This window comes from Hippopotamus amphibius, chromosome 15 (genome assembly GCF_030028045.1).
Source record: "Hippopotamus amphibius kiboko isolate mHipAmp2 chromosome 15, mHipAmp2.hap2, whole genome shotgun sequence".
Taxonomy (NCBI): domain Eukaryota; kingdom Metazoa; phylum Chordata; class Mammalia; order Artiodactyla; family Hippopotamidae; genus Hippopotamus; species Hippopotamus amphibius.
Window position 1 is genome coordinate 36,457,142 of NC_080200.1, and position 23,876 is coordinate 36,481,017.

The following is a 23,876-nucleotide window of genomic DNA, read 5'->3' on the forward strand; positions in this document are numbered from 1 at the left end:
CTATTTCAGTGCCTAAACTGGACTCAGAAATATGGGGACCCTCCAACAAAAAAAAAAAATGAATATATGTAAGCACGCATAGACAGATATTTGATAAAATCCTTTGAAAAAGTTACTCGACTCCCCAGGTCAGGAGAGGCCAGAATATTATTGGTAATTCGAGGAATTTGTGATGTGCCACAAACAAAGTGAGGTTGAGAGAAGAAATGGTTGCTTTGTTTTGAGATGGAGCTGATATTTACGATTTCCATTTTAATTTTAAAAAAGTTTTCTAAACTAACACGATGTACTTATCTCTAATAAAAACTAGCCTAATTGCTTCCCTTTTAGATTGCAATCATAAAGGTCTGTTTTTCCTATAAAAACACTGCTCATTCTTAGATTACAGTGTATTCATAAACAAACTCCTGTGTATTGTTTCATTTATTTTTAGTTAGAGAGAATATAGCATTTACTTGCATGAAACTAAACTCAGGCATTAAAGCTAAATGGATTTAAACTGGGAGACTTTTTGTTCTCTATAAACAGCAGGAAGTCTGTAGCATTTCCATATTAAGGCAAAGAGCAATGAAAATAAAAAATAAATCAAAACAATTTACATAAATATTAGAATTTTATTATTTTGTCCACCCCAAAGCTATATTATTCTCTTGCTTGAGAAAATAACAGGAGTATTTAAGAACTCAAAAACCTCCAGCTTGTATTTAGAATGTTCTCATTTTTTGTAGTGTTATGCCTTCTGAGAGCTAATAACAGCATCATAATTTGGAGTCTGTGGGTTATCTTGCCGAGGGTTAACACTTGAGTAAAAGAGTAGAGTTCAGAAAGCTGACATAGACATCCCAAACACACACAGTTCTAAGAAGGGGAACATTCCACTGTGACACCCTATGAATTTAATACATGAATACAAGTGGTAGCATCACATTTTGTTCCCTGGACCTCAGCTCATCAAAGTTCAATTTTATTACAGGATGAAAGAAAATGAATAGTAGGCTATATTTGTCCTTAAAATAACTCAAGTAAGTTCCCTGAAAACGACTGTCCTTCCTTGTTTTTATACCTTCCTTTTTCTCCCCCACCCCCACTCCATATACACTTCCCCTAAATGAAAACAATCTTACAGCCAATGGCTTTTTTATGCTCTTAGTCAAAAACAGTAAACCTTGCTTTGGGCGATTATGCCAAACAATGGAGCCAAGAGGTAAAAGAGTTTGACACTAGGGCAAAAAAATCATTTCAAGTTAAATTAGGGCTTTTAAATCACAACTTAACCTGAACATGCTCTAAAATTTTCTCTAAATTTTCTCAAGGATTGGGGACTGCTATCATCCAACCTTATGCAATGCCTTCTAAATTTACTCCCCCCAAAAGTTATAATTTCAAGGATTATTACTACCATAACTGAAAGCTGAATTTGAAATATATGTTATAAATCAAATGTGTAGCCTTTTAAAGAAAAAGAGAAGAGTCAGAAATTTTACATAGAACATTTGAAATAATTGAGTAGGGGATGAAGGAAACAAGAGTTCCAGTAAGAATCAGGTGGCAACATTTATTTTTCCTATTTGTATTTTAATAGTAGGACTTTTCCTGTAAACTAGGGAGCAGCTAATGACAGCTTATGTCATCTAACTCTGTTATACCTAGTTAGCAAAAGGCTCTACTTTCTCTTTTTAGATAAATATGGTTAATAATAATAATAACGATAGCTAAATTTCATTAAAAGCTTACTTTGTCCAGTTCTTTACTTGAATCAAAGTTCTCTCAACAAGCTTATAAGGAATATACTAGTATTATCCATTTGGCCAAAGAAACCAAATCACAAAGAAGTCAGGTAATCCTCCCAAGAAAAGCCAGAATTACAATCCAGGCTGACTTCCTCAAGAGCACTCTTAAACTCTCTCCTGCATAGCTCATAACATTAAGCCTATTTCCTTTGCAATACCCATCAAGCCTAGAATTTTTCTCTCCTCATTCTTCAAATTTTATTTTAAATATGTATCATCCCTTAGTTATTGTAGAAACTCCAATAAATAAACTGAAGGGTAGTTTTTGATGTCTTGCTTTTCTATTACTAGCTTTGCTTGCTTTTGCCTTCCAGGACTATTTCTTTCAATGCTACACCCATCATCATCATTGGCAACAACCACAAAGATTTATTCCTACTAACTCTAAACTTTCATGTATCAAATATAATCTTGTAAGCTCTGTTAAATAAATTACTAAATAAATACAAAGATGTGTTAGTACTAGATTGTGAAGGAAATTACGTCTTGCCAAACTATCTCTTTGAAGGCAATTGGAGGTATTTGGAATATTTAGTAGGGTAATGACATACTCTGATTTGATGATAAAAAAAAATCACAAAGGTGGAAGTTTGGGGAAGAGTGAGACTGCATGCATGGAAATCAACTGAGAGAATTCTGCTGTTCAATCTAGGCAGGAAATTATGAAGATTGATCTATAATCATGGTAAGAGGAATTGAGAAGATGGGTAGATAGAGAATCTACTGAAGAGAATACAACCTGGAGAAAATTAGACTGAAGTCACATGTTGATAGTGAAGAGGAAAAATGCAAAATACATCTTTAGAACAGAATTCTTTCCATACAGCTTAAGAACATTTCCCACTTGGGGTTTTCATGCCTGGAAGAAAGCTGGACAAGAAAGATGAAGTGAGTGCAGTCACCCAGAGTTAATTTTTCCTATCATGAACCAAAATTTAGCAGATTATAAGATAAAATCCATCTGTTTGGATTTTGAAATTATAGAAAAGGGAACTGTATTGATGGCATATTTGAAACATCCTTGCATTATGAAGCATCCGATATGATTCAGCAAATGGAAATAATAGAGTCAAAATATTTTATACGATAGGAAAAGGCTCTTTTATATATTATTGGTGGAAATGTGAGTATTTAAAACTGTATGTATAGTATAATTCCAATTTTTTAAAAATGTGCATAAAAATATATAGTTGAAACTATGATATTAACAGTTTCTCTCTGAGTGTTGGGTTTATGGTTGATTTTTCTGTTTTATTTATAAGTATTATCTACATTTTCCAATTTTTAAAATAATGAGCTTGTATTCCTTTTATCTTAGAAAAAAATACAATTTAAAAGAAACAAACAAAAAACAACATCGAAGTAGCTATAGTATAACAAAACAGTTCTCATGTATTTAAAGTGTTATTATTAGGATAAATCCAAGTAAATATTCTTTAATTCATAGAAAAAGAAAAGCATACATGTGGGGGGAAATCTGAATTTCTTGGCTATAAAGGTGATTAATAGCAATAGTAGTTCACGAAGTAATGATTTGGGATCACTATCCCAAGGGAAATTTAAATGATTTAGAACTCCTTCCTATACGCTTTCATTTATCATAAAAATGTGTTTTATGTTCCAGCTTCCTTTTTTAGAAGAATGTTGATATACTGGTGATGGTGTACTGTGAGGAAATTAAAGAAAAGGGAGTAAGAAATGAGAAATTAGATTCAAGATTCTTTCAACCCTTCTTTACTATTTTCATCCTGGAATGTGGAGAAATGGTATCATAAGAAAGTATTAACCTATACGCTTGTGCAGTAAAATTCACAATTATTCAAAATGTTTTCCTGAATATATACTGTAGTCTCTTTATGACCCTTTCCAGTCTCTTAGCATTTGAGTTCTCAGTCAAAAGTGTTGAGCTTCTGCAATTTTTCTATTCAATACATAATCCCTCTCCCCAAAAATCTTTATTTTAATATTACCATGAGTGGCTCAGACTCTCCCTTCTATAAAGACACTGGAATTGAAATACTCTTAAGACTGTCTCATAGCAGACTCTTCCAGGAGATTCCAAATGTTCAACTTTTGTTCCATTTCCCCAGTTCTGTTGTAAATAAGATCTTATCTTGTTAGGCCATAGTCACCACTTGACTCATACTGGGAGAGTCAGCAGTTGGTTATGAATGAGCACCAAAACAGCTATTTTTAAGCCTTCAAAACACAGACCTTCGTGCTAACCTATATTAATCTAATGATTCACAATCTCTTGGTAAGAAAACATGCAAATCTGCTCTTTAACCCTCCCAGATCCTTTCCGCAAATTAAGTCTGCTGTAAGCCCCAACACCAGGGCAGCCAACTCCTGGATAGCTGGCACAAAAAAACTTTCAACTACAGAATGGCTTGATGCATCTCCTTGTTTTGTTTTGTCTTGAGATTGATTTAAGACATAGTTAATACAAATAGGTATATGGGAGTCACTTGTGAGTATTTCTGAAGGTAGAAAGGGGATATGATCATTTTTAATGAACCTGAAATCTTTAGTAATATGAGAAGATAAACTTATAAGAGGATGAAACATCGTAGTTGCAGACTCCTTGGATATTGGAATTTAAATTTGTAGGTCTGAGATTTTAAAGTTTTAGGCCCTAGAAATATAAATAGTAACCACAAAACAAGGACATGCCTTAGCAACACCAGGGGACCTTATGGGCTCAGAAGTGTGTACTGGAGCCAGCTTGCACTGGCTAAGTGCAATGATTGTCTCATTTCTTCCTAATTCCACTTCAACGATGTCACAATATTAGCTAGTAATAGGCCATGGTTGGAGAGGTTAAATCACAGAAATTATCAAACACTACAAATTAGGACTTTTTTTTCCCTGATAGGCAGTTGTTGAGCATTTGCTAGACATAGACTAAGGAGTATAGATTTCAGAAGTTTTAATAATGTAATTAGTGGTAAGCATGATCACACACTCTTTCAAAGTCAGTGCCACATAATGAAAAAAACAAACTGTATACATGAAGCAGAATTTTATATGAGGCAGAGTGATTAATTGAAGATATACATAGTAAACCCTAGGGCAACAACTAAAAAAAATTTTTAAGTATAAATAATAAGTTAATAGTGAAGATAAAATGGAATCATAAGAAAAATGTTCAATTAAACAAAAAGAAGGCAGAAAAAGAGGATAAAAGAAATGAAGAACAGCTGGAACAAAGAGAAAGCAAGATTGTAGAATTCAATCCAACCATATCAATATGGATAAAATGTGAATGATCTAAAGGTGTCAATTAAAAATAGAGATTGTCAGGCTGGAGTTTGAAAAAGTATATGCTATTTATAAGAAATCTCCCTAATATAAAAGCATACAGAGGTTAAAAGTAAAATGATGGAAAAAAGATACACCATGCAAATGGACGGAAGACCTAAATAGACATTTCTCCAAAGAAAATATACAGATGGCCAACACACACATGAAAAGATGCTCAACATCACTAATTATTAGAGAAATGCAAATAAAAACTACAATGAGGTATCACCTCACACCTGTCAAAATGGGCATCATCAAAAAATCTACAGACAATAAATGCTGGAGAGGGTGTGGAGAAAAGGGAACCCTCTTGTGCTGTTGGTGGGAATGTAAATTGATACAGTTACTGTGGAGAACAGTATGGGGATTGCTTTAAAAAACTAAAAGTAGAATTACCATATGACCTAGCAACCCCACTACTGGGCACATACCCAAAGAAAACCATAATTCAAAAAGACACATGTACCCCATTGTTCATTGCAGCACTATTTACAATAGCCAGGACATGGAAGCAACCTAAATGCCCATCAACAAAGGAATGGATAAAGAAGATGTGGTACATATATACAATGGAATATTACTCAGCCATAAAAAGGAACGAAATTGGGACATTTGTAGAGACATGGATGGACACAGAGACTGTCATACAGAGTGGAGTAAGTCAGAAAGAGAAAAACAAATACCATATATTAATGCATATATGTGGAATCTGAAAAAATTGCTATAGACAATCTTATTTGCAAAGCAGAAATAGAGACATAGACGTAGAGAACAAACGTATGGATACAAAGAGGGAAAGAGGGGGATGGGATGAATTGGGAGATTGAGATTGATAAATATACACTGTTGATACTATGTATAAAATAGATAACTAATGAGAACCAACTGTATAGCACAGGGAACTCTACTCCGTCCTCTATAGTAATCTAAATGAGAAGGAAATCCAAAAAAGAGGGGATATATGTACACATATAACTGATTCACTTTGTTGTTCAGTATAAGCTAACACAATATTGTAAAGCAACTATACCCCAATAAGTAAGTAAGTAAATAAATAAATAAATAAATAAATTTTTTAGAAAATATATACCATGCAAACACCAACGAAAGAAAGCTTGGGTGGCTAGAATAATATCACACAATGTTACTCAGAACAAGGATTATTATCAATGCTTAAAAGAAAAATTAGATAATAATAAATGGGTCAATTCTCCAAGAAGACCTAAGAATTCTATATGTATACATCCCTAATAACAAAACCTCAAAATACACAAAACAAAAACTGATAGTGCTGAAAAGAGAAATAGATAAATCCATAATTACAGCTCGGCACTTCAACATTTCTCTCTCAGTAATTGCTAGAACAAAGACAAGAAATCATTAAAGATATAGGAGATATAAGCAACATTATCAACCAATCCGTAACTAGAATATCATATTATTTACATTTATGGAACACGCCATTCAACATCTGAATAAGCATTTCTTTCAAGTACATGTGGAACATTCAACAAGATAGTATTCTCGACCATAAAACAAACTGCCAAATTTAAAAGAACAGAAATTATTGAAAGTATGTCTTTAGATCATAATAGAATTAAACTAGAAATCAATTTTAAAAATCTGGAAAATTCCCACATATTTGGAAGTTAAAGCTGCAATGAATATTCTCACATATTTATCATTGCAACTGAGTTCTATTAATTTCTTAAATACATAATCTTTAAAATATGATGACCCTTATGGTGCAAATGAATTACTATTGGCATATGTAGTCTTTTTTGTTGTTATTTTCTAGGACTAAGTATACCACTTCTCAAAATGACCCTTGGCAGAATTACAAACCTCAATCTGAAACAGAAATTTGAGAACTTTTCCAGCACCATCCCCCATATACTTATGTCCACATGACAACCTCCTAATCATCTTTTAGACATAGCTCAAACATCCCCGAGAAGCCTTCTCTGACAGTTGTTTATGCATGGCCACTCCTCATCATTTCCCCAAGTTAGACTTTCCTTCCTGCATGTTCCCATAGCACTCTTCACATATCCCTGGTGACACATCTGGTGTCCTCAGCCTGGTTACCTCTACTTGGCCTTCAAACTTCAGCTCCAGGCTCTGTGGAAGCATTCTATGTCCTTCTCTCCTACTTACCTTTACCTTAGACACTTCTCTTACAGAAACCAAAAACACTCAGTGATTATTGTAAGATTTCTCAAAAGCAGTACTACTGACACTTTTGGCCTAATAACTCTGCTGTGCAGGGCTGTCCTGTGCATTGTAGGATGGTTAGTAGTATCCTTGGCCTCTACCTAACAGGTGCCAGTAGCACACACACGCCAGATGTGACAATCAAAGATGTCTCCAGACTTTGCCAAGTGTTCTCTGGGGGACAAAATACTCCCTATTGGAGAACCACTGATTAAGTGCTACTAATCATATGATTGTGATTAGTCTGTTTATCTATTAGACTACTGACAACTCAAAGGGAGAAACTATATATTTTCTTTCTGAAGCCTAGTTTCTAGCACAGAACCTGGAGCTTAATAAATACTTACAAATATTTGCCGAAGAAAATGAATGAAATTCTATTGCTTTGGAAGTTATTTTGTTTATAGATCTATATAGCACCTTTCTTCTTTCTCTCCCTTCTGGATTGGGATCTTCTTGAGGACAAAGAATTTTATTTATTCACTTTTACATTCTCTGACTCCCCCACTAAAATTGTCTGATCATTGTTTTATGCTCATATCAATCAATAAAAGAATTTATCATGTAGATAAAAAAGTACTAAAATTGACAGATTGTAATCCAGGCAGTGGGAGAAAGAAGAGGTACATTTTTCAAAATATATATATGTAAAATGCAGTAAATGGGAGCATAAAGCTCTTCATAATTATAGACAACTACCTGCAAAGTCTTCATAATTTATTTTAATCAATTTATTTCTGCTTTAATAAACTAAATATAATATTACAGGGATGAAAATGATGGAACCAAAACTATAAATTGCTAGAAGAATAGAGAAAGACTTGTTCTACCCACTATAAGATCCATGTTAAAATGCACATGATCAAGAGGGAAGATAGTAGATGACTTAAGAGCCTTTGGAGTGGTCTTTTTAATAACAATCAAGGTAATCATTATTTCCAAGAAGATTATCTAGTTTTTATGCCTATTGTTATTAGGCAGAAAATAATTATCTTTTATATCTTAACTTTTACCAGGAAATTACACTCCATTAATCAGTTTAAAAAAAAACTAATCTGTTACACTGAGTAACTCTTCATTATCTAGTTTGTGTTTTTCAAAAATTATTATTACAGGTGTAGTGATGGATGGTAACTGGGCTTATTGTGGTGATTATTTCATAACGTATAAAAATACTGAATCACTAGGTTGTATGCCTGAAACTAATATAACATTGCATGTTAAATATAACTTAATTAAAAATTATTACAAAAGCAGCACATGTGCATTGTAGAAAATTAGAAAAGCAGGCCTAAATCAATCCTTCACCACCAGAGACCATCACTACTAATTATCCTAATGCCTATATTTCCAGGTCTTTACACACACACACACACACACACACCTTTGTAGTTATACATCAATATAAAATCCTATTGTACATACTCTTCCTCAACCTACTTTTTTCAGTAAGTAATCTCTACTTTCTCTTTCAGAACCTTTTCTCTCTTCTAATAATATATTCAAAATTCCCCATTTGATCTAAAAATACCACATACAGGCAATCTGTCCATTTAAATATCAAATGTAGGATCAAACTTTCAACTGGTTTTTATGTCCCTTAAGTTTCTTGTAATAGATCATAATCTCTTTTTCATGATCATGACTTTTTTTTTTTAGTAATAATAGCTATCATTTATTCAGCAATTTTTTTAAATGTACTTTTTTTTAATAAATTTATTTATTTGTTTATTTTTTTTATTGGTTGTGTTGGGTCTTCCTTGCTGCACATGGGCTTTCTCTAGTTGCGGCAAGCGGGGGCTACTCTTCGTTGAGGTGCATGGGCTCTTCATTATGGTGGCTTCTCTTGTTGCAGAGCACAGGCTCTAGGCACATGGGCTTCAGTAGTTGTGGCACATGGGCTCAATAGTTGTGGCTCATGGGCTCTAGAGCGCAGGCTCAATAGTTGTGGCACACGGGCTTAGTTGCTCTGTGGCATGTTGTATCCTCCTGGGGCAGAGATCAAACCCATGTCCCCTGCATTGGCAGGTGGATTCTTAACCACTGCGCCACCTAGCAAGTTCTATTCAGCAATTTTTATGTGGAGTCTCATGACTACCATGGAAAGTAGAACTTTAGCCTGTTTTTCAAAGAAAAGAAACTGAAGCTCAGAGTATGTTAACAATACATTGCTGGAGTTGGAATTACAATCCAAGGCTTATTTGAAAGGATTATATTTTGCACCATCATATAATCCTTTCAAATCCTAGTTTCATAAAAAGAAACCAAAAAAAAAAAAAAATCCTAAATGGTCACATATTAGAGACCTGCTACTTACCTAATTCATCTGAACATTTAATAAAGTTGTTTATTTGTCTATAGGAGACTGGCAGCATTATTATTTACTTATACCGCTAATTAACCTTCAATTATTTGTATAGCACATAAGAAATAGCACTGCTCACATATAGGAGAGAAAGCAGGTCAGTGAAATGTGCACATGATCATGACTTGTAAAAGAACCACCTCAATTATCTATTGCAGAATATCCCTGGATTTTTCTGGTTTCTTTGCTGTGCTACCATTTAACTTGTCAGTCTATATCCTGCATTTCTTATAAATTGCACATTATATTAGAGGCTTAATAAACCCAATTTAAATATTTTTGCCTAGAATAATTCATATGCCTTGGTATGTACTTCATGTGGCTTTACATCTAGCACACAATATCTGATTAATAACCACTGATGGCACTATGACTGACTGATTCCTATACTAAGTTATTTTGTTTTCCCCTTCACCAAACAGATAAAATTTTCCCTTTGTGATTAAAAACTAATGTGTGAGGTTTTCTTTTAGCAATTAACCAACGGCCAGTTTTCCATAAACCATTTACTTAATGATCTTGATACTGATTAATAATCCTTCCCTTAATCTAATGATATAATTTCTGTGAAATTATTTTTTTCTAATTCCACAGTCCCTTCTATGTCTTATAATGCATTTTTTGTAACACAGCACGTTTCCTCAAAAATTGGGATATTTGGTTACCTTGTTGGTGGGGATGTAAGCAACAGAATTACCATAGACACCTGGTGGGAATATTCACACTTCACTTTTGGAAAACAATTTGGCATTATCTAACCAAGTTGAAGATATACACAATCTACGCCCCAGCATTTCCATTTTAGGTATAGCATTTCCCACTTTAGGTATTCCCCACTAAGATCAGAAATTTATTTTTGTCAATTAGACACTTTGAAAATAAATGCTAATTGAGAGTCTTTCTCAATATTTTAAAGAAAATTACATTTTTATATCAACCTAACACCTCAAACAATTTCCTAAAACATAACTAATTCAGAGTACAATGCATGTGTGTATGTGTATATATATATATATATATATATATATATACACACACACATACAGCAAGCTGTCATGTTAAGGTATAAAATGACTAATGTATTCATTAAATGACTAATATGGTTACTTCAAATAGTTTTTTTGTATGTAGAACATGCTGTATTAGTCTAGGTTCTCCAGAGAAGTAAAACCAATTGCAGAGACGTAAAACCAATTGCAGGAGTAAAATATCCAATGGATGTAATATATCATATATGATTTGTTATAAGGAGTTGGCTCACGTGTTTATGGAGCCTGAGAAGTTCCAAGATCTGCAGTTGAACTCAGAAATCTGGTGAAGACCCAGGAAGGCCAATATTGTAGTTCCTGTCCAAGTCCAAGTCTGAAGGCAGGAGAAGGCCAATGTTGCAGCTAGAAGATAGGCAGAGAGAGCAAATTCTCCTTTATTCAGCCTTTTGTTCTATTTTGGGCCTTCAATGAAATGGATGAGGCTCACCCACATTGAAAAGGGCCATCTGTTTAACTTAGTCTGTCCATTCAAATGTTAATCTCATCCAGAAACTCCCTCACAGATACATTCCGAATAATGTTTAACCAAACATCTGGGAGACCCCTCCAGTCAAGCTGACACATAAAATTCACCATTACATATGCCCTTCCCAGAGTCTAGCTGCTCCTTCCGAAACATTAACACTCAACAATTCCATTTGGAATATAACCCAGACTTCCCCTCCCACACACATTGTTTTGTGTAAAATGTAGTATAGGGTTTGTGAGACATAAATACAAATTTTTTATATAAATCAGCTGACAAGTATATTGCAAAGACACCTACATTCAAAAGTTTGGATATCACAGTCCAAGAGGTGTTTCACCAGGGAAATGGTAAAGTATGCTGTACTACCCTAAAAACATGTAAACATATTACTAGCATACATGTGTAAGAATATTTGTAACAGTGTTATTTATGGTAACCAAAAACTGCAAACACCTGAACAGTCCACTTACAATAGCATGAATGAGTTGTGAAATATGTATACAATGGAACAGTATATGACTAATAAAATGGTATAGCCAAATGCTATAGTATGGATGACCTTGCAAACACAACATTGAACAAAAGAAGAAAGATAAAAATAATTCCAACAGTAGGAGTCCATTCATATTAAGTTCAAAGCAAGTTAAACCAGACCATTGTTTAGGGATTCACATATAGGTTGTAAAAGCATAAAGGAAAAGAAAGGTATGATTATCACAAAGCCAGAACAGTGAATACTTCCAGAGTGGAGGGACAGAATTATAATTAGGAAGGAAGCCACAAACAAGGTGGGTGTTCTTGGATGTTGCCAAAGTTGTTTTTGACTTGGGTTATACCAGTGTTTGTTTTATAAGTATTAATTACACAGTACAGATATATTTTATAAACTCTTCTGTAAGTATATATATTTCATAATAAAAGAACATGAGGTGAATGGGAAAAGTTAGATTTGGCATTATATAGGAGATACAATTGCAGGATGCTGCTGGCAGGCACCAACCTCTGCTTGCTGTATCTGATCGTGTGTCAACACATAATTGAATAGCAGAAGATAAAAATAAGGATGACTAAAATAAGCCAGAGACAAAAGCATTTGCAAAGGAGCTTCCACTTAGAAAATGCTCGAAAAAAAAACCCCACATTTCTTGGGCTGGAACTTGATGAATGGAAAAAAAAAAAAAACTCCCATATAAATAAAAGGCTTTAAAAAAGGTCTAGAAGATTAAAAACAAAAACAAAAACTGAACACCTTCATGGGAACATAACAGGCATTTGCAAAATCATAAACTGTAAGAATACTGTGAACATGGCTTTGTGCAATGAATCCTGCAATTTTCAAGACATGAGGATGCCGATGAAATTGAAAAGTAATTTTCAGTAATTAAAAGGAATTGCATCTTACACAGAAAGCAGTAAATACACATCATAATTATTACATGTGCTTGAATTTTGGTATTGACAGAAAAAAAATACCAAATAAATAAGCAACTAGCCAGAATATTCAGCCTCAAAAGAAAGTGTTGAATCATTTTATGATTGGTTAAAATAAATGTTTCTCAATGCTTTGTCCAGGCTCTGGCACATGAGGCAAAAGTTCAGAAGCATTCTCCTATGACTTCCGATTTCCCAGAGAGTGCTGCCCTCTGCGGGGAGAGCTGGATCACACCTGATCCCACTTTTCGGTGGTACTCAATTTTTGTAAAACTTTTCACTTTCGTTGTCATGAATGAAATGTATCTATATTCCTCCTAAAACACTTCATTTGAAATTACAGTTAGTTGTAAACGAGGTAAAGATGGCTATGACATGTTTTCAATTAAATTAAGAAAAAAAACCTATTTTTGCATTTACAAAGAAAATCATAAAATGGAGAAAACATATTATCAATTGTATTGCATCATTCAATATAAGGAGAACTAAAATCTGAAATATTTTAAAGTAATTTTAAAAACAGGTATTCAAGAGCAATGAAGATGGATTTTTTTAAAAATATTGGAGTATAGTTGATTAACAATGTTGTGTTAGTTTCAGGTGTACAGCAGAGTGATTCAGTTATACATATACATGTATCTATTCTTTTTCAAATTCTTTTCCCATTTAGGTTATTGCAGAGTATAGAGCAGAGTTCCCTGTGCTATACAGTAGGACCTTGTTGGTTATCTATTTTAAATACAGTAGTGAGTACATTTCAGTCCCAAACTACCAATCTATCCCTCTTCCCCACACATCCTCCCTGATAACCATAAGTTCCTTCTCTAAGTCTGTGTGTGTGTTTCTGTTTTGTAAAGAAGTTACTGTATCAATTTTTTTAGTGATCTCATATGATATTTGTCTTTGTTTACTTACTTCACTTAGTATGATAATCTCCAGGTCCATCCATGTTGCTGCAAATGGCATTATTTCATTCTTTCTAATGGCTGAGTAATATTCCACTGTATATATGCACCACATCTTCTTTATCCATTCATCTGTCCATGGACATTTAGGTTGCTTCCATGTCTTGGCTATTGTAAACAGTGCTGCAATGAACACTGGGGTGCATGTATCCTTTTGAACCATGTTTTTCTCTGGATTTATTCCCAGGAGTGGGATTGCTGGATTTTTTTATGGCAACTCTATTTTTAGTTTCTTAGGAACCTCCATACTATTCTCCATAGTCGCTGTACCAGTTTACATTCCCACCAACAGTGTAGGAGGGTTCTCTTTTCTCCATACCCTCTCCAGCATTTATGGTTTGTAGACTTCTTGATGACAGCCATTCTAACCAGTGCGAGGTAATATCTCATGAGCAATGAAAATGGATTTTTAAATTTTATCTTAAGTATCTGGCTTAGGGACTTCCCTGGTGGTCCAGGGGGTAAGACTCCACACTCCCAATGCAGGGAGCTCAGGTTCAATTCCTGCTGCGGAACTAGATCCTGCATGCATGCCACAACTAAGCATCTGCATGCCACAACTAAGATCCCACGTGTCACAACTAAGACCTGGCGCAGCCAAAATAAGTAAATAAATATTTTTTTAAATATTTGGCTTAAATTGCTATTCTATAATTAAATAGCCATCATAAGAAAGAGCTTTCCTCCAAAGAAGACATACAGATGGCCAACAAACACATGAAAAGATGCTCAACATCACTAATCATCAGAGAAATGCAAGTCAAAGCCACAATGAGGTATCACCTCACACCAGTCAGAATGGCCATCATCACAAAGTCTGGAAACCACAAATGTTGGAGAGGGTGTGGAGAAAAGGGAACTCTCCTGCACTGTTGGTGGGACTGTAAGTTGGTACAGCCACTATGGAAAACAATTTGGAGGTTCCTTAAAAAACTACAAATAGAACTACCATATGATCCAGTCATCCCACTCCTGGGCATATACCCAAAGAAAACCATAATCCCAAAAGAAACTTGTACCATAATGTTTATTGCAGCACTCTTTACAATAGCCAGGACATGGAAGCAACCTAAATGCCCATCAACAAATGAATGGATACAGAAGATGTGGCATATATACACAATGGAATATTACTCAGCTATAAAAAGAGATGAGATGGAGCTATATGTAATGAGGTGGATAGAACTACAGTCTGTCATACATAGTGAAGTAAGTCAGAAAGAGAAGGACAAATATTGTATGCTAACTCACATATACGGAATCTAAAAATGGTACTGATGAACTCAGTGACAAGAACAAGGATGCAGATACAGAGAATGGACTGGAGAACTTGAGGTATGGGAGGGGGCGGGGGGTGAAGGGGAAACTGAGACAAAGCGAGAGAGTAGCACAGACATATATATACTACCAACTGTAAAATAGTCAGTGGGAAGTTGTTGTATAACAAAGGGAGTCCAACTTGAGGATGGAAGATGCCTTAGAGGACTGGGGCAGGGAGGGTGGGGGGACTCGAGGGGGGGGAGTCAAGGAAGGGAGGGAATACGGGGATATGTGTATAAAAACAGATGATTGAACATTGTGTACCCCCCAAAAAAATAAAAAAATAAAAAATAAATTAAAAAAAATAAAAAAAAAAAAGAAAGAAAGAGCCTTCTTATTTCAGTGATGCTGCCATCACTCAAAACCAGTTTTGAACTATTTACATAAAATTGCCTTCAAAAGATCTTTAAAAGAAACATAAGAAAATCAGCCTAATTATTTTATAATTTTTTTTGCTAATAACATTACCAAATTTTATTACCAGCATGACATAGAAACAATTTTTGAATGCCATTCTTATTTTAGAGCAGACATGACTTTTCGAACTAAAGATTTTCCACCACCAAGGGTATTTGAAAGAATATGATGAATGATTCTAAGAAATTTTGAAAAAGGAATTCCAAAACATATATATGTTGGAAGGGAAAATAATCATTTACATGTAAAGTGTCAGGTGTCGGTTTCTGCCTGGAAAATAGAAAGCTGCGAGAGAATGTCATTCCTACCCTAACAATAATAACAAGCCAGATAACCCAAAAACCATAATTTACTAAAAAGTCATCAGAGAGATAAGAATGGAGAAAAAATGTCTAATGAATTAAAACCTAGAAAGTTACAAACCTCTCTCTGGAGTGAAGCAACCCAACAGCTTCTTTCATCCTTGGTGAAGCAGTGGAAAAGGAGAAAGCTGTCAGAGCAAGAAGAAAGGTGAGAAGAAAACTGGGGTAACTTAAGAAGAAAACTGCTGAAATTCTAAGAAATTTTTGTACACTAAGTGTGAGCTGGCATGATGGTTTAGAATCCTTAGAACACAGAGTTCTAAGGATTCTTGTACCAACACTTCATAGCTGTCACAGAGTAGTCATGAGAAATACTGGGGCTAGAGTAGGAATGCAGGAAGGAACATTCAGGCACTCAGGCTTTACACTGACACAAGGCAGCAGGCACCTAACTTTGGTAAAGAGGGGCAGGAATACTGAGAGACCTGCTCTACCAAGGTACAGTGTGCAGGACCTCACGAACTCTGAGGGCAGGACAGGAGGACTGAGACAAGCTCTGTAAGTTCTCCGGGCTATACGATGAGTAACAGCAATGACAATCTATGACTGAGAGGGGCAGGGAAGCTGAAAGAGATTCTTCCCTCAGGTGTAAGCATAGGGGGTTTCTTGAACTCTAAAGGCAGCATAGGAAAAACTGAACTGAACTCTTTAGGTACATGAGGTCTTCAATGGGTACGAAGGCAATGACTGATTTTGACAGGGGCAGAGGCAAGAGAGCTCAAAGATATCCTTCTGAGATGTAGACAAGCAGGGCCTGAGGAAGGCTGTGGGCAAAGCAGGAGAGTGGAAACACATCCTCCAGGTACTCAGGCCCCACGTTTGTCTAAAAAGAAAATTCTGATCCTTTGCACTATTTGAAGTCTGTGGTGAAATAAATCTAATTAAAGAAACAACTAAGCCCAGATCAAATTTGATCATGGACTAGATTAACTCATCTCCTCACATTACTGGCCTGACAGGAGGAATGTGCCCCTTTCTGGGTGTAAACATTATTTGCTTCAGTTTCTATTGTTCCATTATTGATATCCAACTATCAATCAAAAATTTGTGATATAAAAAATGGGGGAAAAATGTGACTTACTCCCAAGAGAGAAAACAGTCCATTAAAATCTGATCCAAACATGGTCCAAGTGTTAGAATTATCAGAGGGGCTTTAAAATAATGATAAATATATTATGGAATCTCATGGAAAAGATGGATTGCATGTGTAAACAGATGGGGAATTTGTTCCCCATACAGAAGAAAACTATAAAAAGAAGCCAGATGGTAATCTTAAAAATGAAAAATAAAATATAAGACAAAGAATTATTTTGGTGGGCCCATTAGCATTCTGAAAACATCAGATAAAAGAATCAGTGAATTTGAAGACAACAAAAATTATCTAAATTAAAACACAGAGAGAAAACATTTAAAGAAGAGGGGGATCAAAATATCCAATAACTGTGAAACAAAATCAAAATGAAAATTTGTGTAGCTGGAGACCCAAAACAAGAAAAAAGAACAAAGCAGAAGAAATATTGGAAGAGATGACTGATAATTTTCCAAAACTGAGGAAAGACATCAATCCACAAACCTAAGAAGTTTAGCGAAACCCAAGAACAGTAAGTACAAGGAAACTTACACCTAGGCATATCATGGTTGTACTGCTGAAATCAAAAGCATAAAGATAAAATCTTGAAATGAAAAAAGATATACTACATGCAGTGAACAATGATGAGAATGATGGTTGACTTATCAGAAAAAACAACGAAGGGCACAAGCAATTAAATGACATCTTTAAAGTACTTATGGAAAAATTGTTAATCTATAATCTTTTATCCAGTAAAAATATCCTTTTAACATGAAGTCAAAATAAAGCCATTTGGAAGCAGGCAAAAACTGAAAGGATTCATCTCATCTCTGGCAGACCTGCACTGTAACAAATATTGAATATTCACTAACGCTCTGTGGGATTTTTTCAGTCATTTTAATGTGCTTCATTTGTATAGTTTCAAATACTATGTCTTCAAGTTCAATAATCATTTCTTCTCCAATATCTAATTCATCATTAATCCCACCCGGTATGTTTTTCATCTCACACAGTGCAGTTTTCATCCCTGGAAGTCCAATTTGAGTCTTTTTTTTTAACATTTTCTGTCTTAACAAGTGCAATATTTACTCCAGCTTCTTAAACTTAGGGAATATAGTTATAGTAATTGTTTACTGTTCTCATTTACTAATTCTATCTTCTGTGTCCCATCTGGATTTGTTTTATTTTTCTCCTTATGGATCATTAATATCTTGCTTCTTTGAATGCTGATCTTTTTTTGGACATTGCTAATTTTATCTTGTTGAATGCTATATATTTTTGAATTCCTATAAATATTATTGAGCTTTATTCTGTGATGTTGTTGTTATTTAGGAACAGTTTGAGCCATTCAGATCTTGCTTATAAGCACTGGTAGGAGGAACCACAGCAGCATTTATTTTAGGAATGATTTTGCTACTGAGGCAAAACACTTCTGAGTACTCTATCCAACATTTCATAAATCATTAGGTTTTCCATTTTGGCTGGTGCCCTCTGTAAACACTGGGTATTATTCCCTCTAATCCCTTCTGTATCGAGCAGTTTCCTCACCCTCATGCAGTGACCAGTATTCAGCTGAAGACTTATGGAGGACCCTGCAGATCTCCAGAGATCTCTCTCCCTCTCTCTGAACAGCTCTTTCCTCTGTTACACTCTTGCCTTTGCACTCTCGATTCCTTGGTCTCCCTAGACTTCCAGCTTTGTCTTCTCCACTTAGGGAGACCACAATGCTTTGTCTGGGATCTCTCTCCCTTGTGGCCTGGGAAATCTGCAGGCAATGAGCTGGAGCAATTACCGGTCTCGTCTTATTTGTTCATATAGTGAAGGGAATCACTACCCTTTATTACCTAATGTTGTTGCATATATTTTATCCAGTTTTCTGTTGTTTAGGCAGGAAAATAAATTATATTCCTCTGAATTTACTCTCCATCTTGATTGGAAATAGAAATCTTTGTATCATGCTTTTTAAAAGTATTTTAAACCTATATGGTCTGCACATATGACTGAAATGCTGATTTTTCCTTTCAGACTCACTCAAGTAGGAATCCTCTAGGTCCTGTATGATATCAAATTTAGAATATAAAATAAATAGTAAGTATGGACTTTGAAGTGAGCAAAGCTACCCATAAGCAGGAACACACACACACACACACACACACACACACACACACACACAAAGAAAAGGCATGTGAAAGGACAATGACCCTATGATATTTACCCCTATTTACCTACTTTCTCCTCCTTTTTAAAATTCTTCTCTGACACTACTCACCGTTAGGACCAGATGTTCCTGTATTCCCTGTGATTATTTTCTGCTCTGGAGAGAGAGTAACATAGGATGTCTAAGAAGACTTTTAGTTGCCAAAAATTTTGCAAATTTGCAAACTCTTGTTTTGTCTAGGTAATGTTGCCTTGCTCATTTTCTCTAGAATTTCTCTAGAAGTGAAGAAACATAAACATATGCAACTCACACCACACATTTATCAATTTTATACTGTTAGAGTCTATGTTCTAGCTTTCATCCAGAAATGTAGTTTAAGAATTTAATTAATTGAGATTAATCTCCGATGTTTCTTTTTTGGATATCTCTTGGATTTCAGACAAACATATTTGTCACAATCAATGATTACAGAGTGATTAAAATAAAAAGTAACATCCTGTCTTCCTAAGTACACTGAAAAAAGGCAACATGAGTAGTTTATAAATGCTTCTATTTGCAGTATTTAGAACAGACCAACAGCTGGTGTTCAAATAACTAAATCCTTTTACTGAAAATTCAGAATAGAGGGATTGGCTAGATGTGGATAATGCATCATGATTATATGATTCAGTGCTTTGCTCAGGGACTGATGCTTTAAGGAGAGTTGTTATACAGCCCAAATTTCTAAGCATCTTAATTTGAAATTCATATATGAGAGAGAAGAGGGAGAGAGAGGTGAATAGAGGAGGGAGAAGGGGGTGGGAGGAGAAGAAAACAGAGAGTGAGGGGGAGAGGGATAGAAAGACAACTTATGAACATGTGTAACAAAGGATTCAGGTAGCATAGTACCTTTATCCTGCTTGAACCCTATCCTAGGCATATTAACCTACCTCATTCCTTTCCCTTGCTCCTTGCTGTATATTTTCAATTGATTCAACTAACTGCATGATTAAATTATCTTGATTTGGTCTGGGACAGCCTGCCTACTAGAGTATTTGGAGACTACCATACATCAAGTTATTTCTTACCATGATGATGATTTACTTTAAAACAAATTTGATAAGATTCAAGTTTAATCCCATAATAAGGTTGCTTTATTTCACTTGCCTCTCAATATTTCCAAAGAGAAAGAGAAACAGAATTACAGAGGGCAAGTCCAGATAATGCAAATGCCTTGTGTTAAGCATGAGAACATCATCCTTCCTGTGTCAAAGCTGAACAAAAGTTGAACACCTCTGAACTAGAAAACTAGCACTCCAGGTGCAAAGCCCCCATATCCTCTAGACTTAAACTGATATTTCTTTCTGTACCCAAATCCTCAGGTTTATTTCTTTGCTCTTTAATAAAGATATGAGATTACATCAGAAGTAGAAGTAGGGAAGTCACATAGGGAAAATGCATCATTTAGCTTCATTCAGTTCCATTTTCGGTGTCAACAATAGCTGCTCCCGAAACTGGTAAGAAAATCCTATGCTCACTTTACCTTCTCAACTCCCGCTGCCCCATCCAATTTCCCCGCATTCTCTTATCACCTTCCTATTTGAGCCCTCTAAAAGTATACTGTGCTCTGTATTGAAATTTTTTAGCAACCTAGGATCTGCTAGCATCATTACATAAAAAGCATAACTGCCAGGGCTACATAAATTGAGAACAAGCAAAGCAGTGCTCTTTTACTTCATTAGCATTCAGTTTGCAGCACTAGACTCCTGATTAAGAGATTCATAAGTATTCATATTCATTCAGGCTATTCTACTTTTTATTTGCTACATTTGGTTAGAAACATTTAGACACATTAACTGTTCTTCCAGTCAAAACAAATACTTGCTGTGTTTGTGAATAAGCCAATTGATGTTTGTCCTTTGTTGAAAGCAAAATATAAAAACATGGTTTTTTTCCCATTTTCAATTTTCCTTTATTGTTTTACATAAATCATTACATTTAGAGAAAGGAAAGCAATTGTTCTAAGAGTGAACTTTTGAATTGCTATTGTTAGCTTCTTCCAATAGTAATAATGTCCTCAAGTTTTGCTGGTAAATACAGTATAGGAAACAATGAACCTGAGAAGTTAGTATCTTTGATAAAGAGAGTGATGAGATGGAGGGAGGGGTGACTTGAAGTTTTACCACCTAAGTAGTGGTTGAAGGATGAATGGATGGTTATTCCAGAGAAAAGATTTTATGGGCTGCAAAACAGTTTTTTTAGAACATAAGAGAGAAATATGACTTATTCTATATTGCCTCAGAAACACAACTAGAATTGATATATAAAAATTATAAGGAGGAAATTGCACCTCAAAAAAAGACCTCCTTAACAATTACATTTTAATGTGATCTGATTTTAGAATCCCACAGGATAATGGGGTCACCTAAATTAGAATCTCCATATACCTGAATATCACACAAATCAGAGAGAATAAATAAAACCACAATAACCTATGTCTACAGCATGAATAAAACAGAGTAATACTTCAATTTAAAAGAAACTAGGGAAATAAACAGTTAGAAGCCAGCACAGCCACCACTAGAGCCCAGTGTAGAGCAGCAAGTGGCACTTGAGGTTTGGAATACAGATATAATTGTTTTGCAAAAGGTAAAGTCCCACCCTTAGAGCATAAGTGCTGAGAATAAATCTGATACCCAGATATTCAGCATTCTGGCTATGTGGAACTGAGAGGGAGAGCCTTGAAACTGATTGTAAACAGAAGTGGGAGAGGTACCCCTTCTTGAAAAGAGTGGGAAAGACTTGGAAAGGGAATAGCTCTGAAGGTGAAGGATTCACGTGGATTTGTGGGTGAGGGGGAAGAAGGAAATAAGCGGTAAAAATTAAAAGTTCTATACAAACATAAAATCGAAACATCAGAAGACTTCATCATCCTCTCTCCTTTGCCACCCAAAGAATGTAGACATTAACGAAAGAACCTGAACTTCATGCCAACAGAAGAGGGCACTCGTGAGCTAAGAAATCTAATACACCACCAAACTCATCCTTTTCTACACACAACTGTTAATGCTGGCCTAGAAAAATGTAAGATGTTCCTAAAATTAACAGAAGATAGAAGACAAAATCTATACTAAAACTATTGTAATAGAAAACAAACAAAAAATGAAAATCAAAATATTTCAGGTGATGAAAATTATTCCTCCAAAACCACCACAAAGCAGAGAAAAATAAGATATGCCTAATTGTACACTCTAAATATATACAGTTTATTGTATGTTAACTGTATCTCAATAAAAGTTCTTAAAAAAATTTTAAAAAAAGATATGCCTAACAAAATTAAATATCTTTAAACAAGCATTTGAAGATCAGAAAAATAACTCAAAGAATACAGTTAAAACTTCAAAATAGAAATAAACATAAAAACAGGAAGATGTAAAATGAGAGTTAAAAACTCAGGGAGAAAAATGAAGATAAAGAAAAAATCATCCTCCCTTGCATGATAATCAAGGAAGAACACCTTAGACTGAGATTATAATGAGGGACATAAGCAAAATGTGAAAACAGATAAAACAGTGAAAATGAAATCAAGAGAGAGGTAAAAAGGGTCAGTAAAAAAGTGACAGGGAAGGTAGAGGGAAAAAATCTAAGTAAGGAAATGGGCATTGACAAAGGTATTAGTACAAAGATAATCACTGGAACAAAAATGAAAATATAGAACATAAAATACATAATATTTTATATATGACAGGTAATATTACAAATACTTAGAGAACATATCAAAATACATGAAAAGGAAATACACAAAGAGATCACAAAAAAAGAAACTAGTTTCAAATTTTCAATATCCACAAATAAATCAATGATATACCATATTAACAAATTGAAGAAAAAAAGTCATATGATCATCTCAATAGATGCAGAAAAAGCTTTTGACAAAATTCAACATTCATTTATGATAAAAACTTTACAGAAAGTGGGAATAGAAGGAACATACCTCAACATAATAAAGGCCATAGATGACAAACCCAGAGCTAACAACATACTCAATGGGGGAAAGATGAAAGTATTCCCTCTAAGGTCAGGCACAAGAGAAGGATGCCCAGTTTTGACATTTTTATTCAACACAGTCTTGGAAGTCTTAGCCACAACAATCAGACAAGAAAAAGAAATAAAAGGAAACCAAATTGGAAAGGAAGAAGTAAAATTGTCATTGTTTGCAGATGACATGATACAATAGACAGAAAATCCTAAAGACATTACCAAAAAACTACTAAACTCATCAACTAATTCAGTAAATTGCAAGATTCAAAATTAACATACAGAAATCTGTTGCATTTCTATACACTAACAACAAACTATCAGAAAGAGAAATTAAGGAAACAATCCCATTCATCATCACATCAAAAAGAATAAAACATCTAGGAACAAACCTACCTAAGGAGGTAAAAGACCTATACTCAAAAAACTGTAAGTTGCTGATGAAAGAAATCAAAGATGACACAAACAGATGAAAAGATATACTGTGTTCTTGGATTGGAAGAATTAATATTGTTAAAATGACCATAATACCCAAGGCAATATATAGATTCAATGCAATTCCTATCAAAATACCAAGGGCATTTTTCACAGAACTAGAACAAACAATTTTTAAATTTGTATGGAAACACAAAAGACCCCAAATAGCCAAACAATCTTGAGAAAGAAAAATGGAGCTGGAGGAATCACACTCCCTGACTTCAGACTATATTATGAAGCTACAATAATCAAAAACAGTATGGTACTGGCACAAAAACAGACACATAGATCAATGGAACAGAACAGACAGCCCAGAAGTAAACCCACACACTTATGGTCTATTAGTCTATGACAAAGGAAGCAAGAATATACAATGGAGAAAAGACAGTCTCTTCAATAAGTGCTGCTGGGAAAAGAATGAAATTAGAACATTCTCTAATGCCATACACAAAAATAAACTCAACATGGAT

The 23,876-nt window shown here is 34.7% G+C and overlaps 1 protein-coding gene and 1 non-coding gene across 2 annotated transcripts in view; both read right to left on the reverse strand.

The window, feature by feature from the left end:
* FBXO4 (F-box protein 4) overlaps positions 1-23,876 on the reverse strand; it is a 96,093-nt gene that overhangs the window by 42,319 nt on the left and 29,898 nt on the right. The window contains exon 8 of the transcript XR_009049178.1: positions 10,934-11,063. The gene's annotated coding sequence lies outside the window, so the exon portion shown is untranslated. The remainder of the gene's footprint in view (positions 1-10,933; positions 11,064-23,876) is intronic.
* Positions 9,657-9,786, reverse strand: LOC130837616 (small nucleolar RNA SNORA19). The gene has a single exon (XR_009049381.1). It is a non-coding gene; the product is annotated as a small nucleolar RNA SNORA19 (small nucleolar RNA).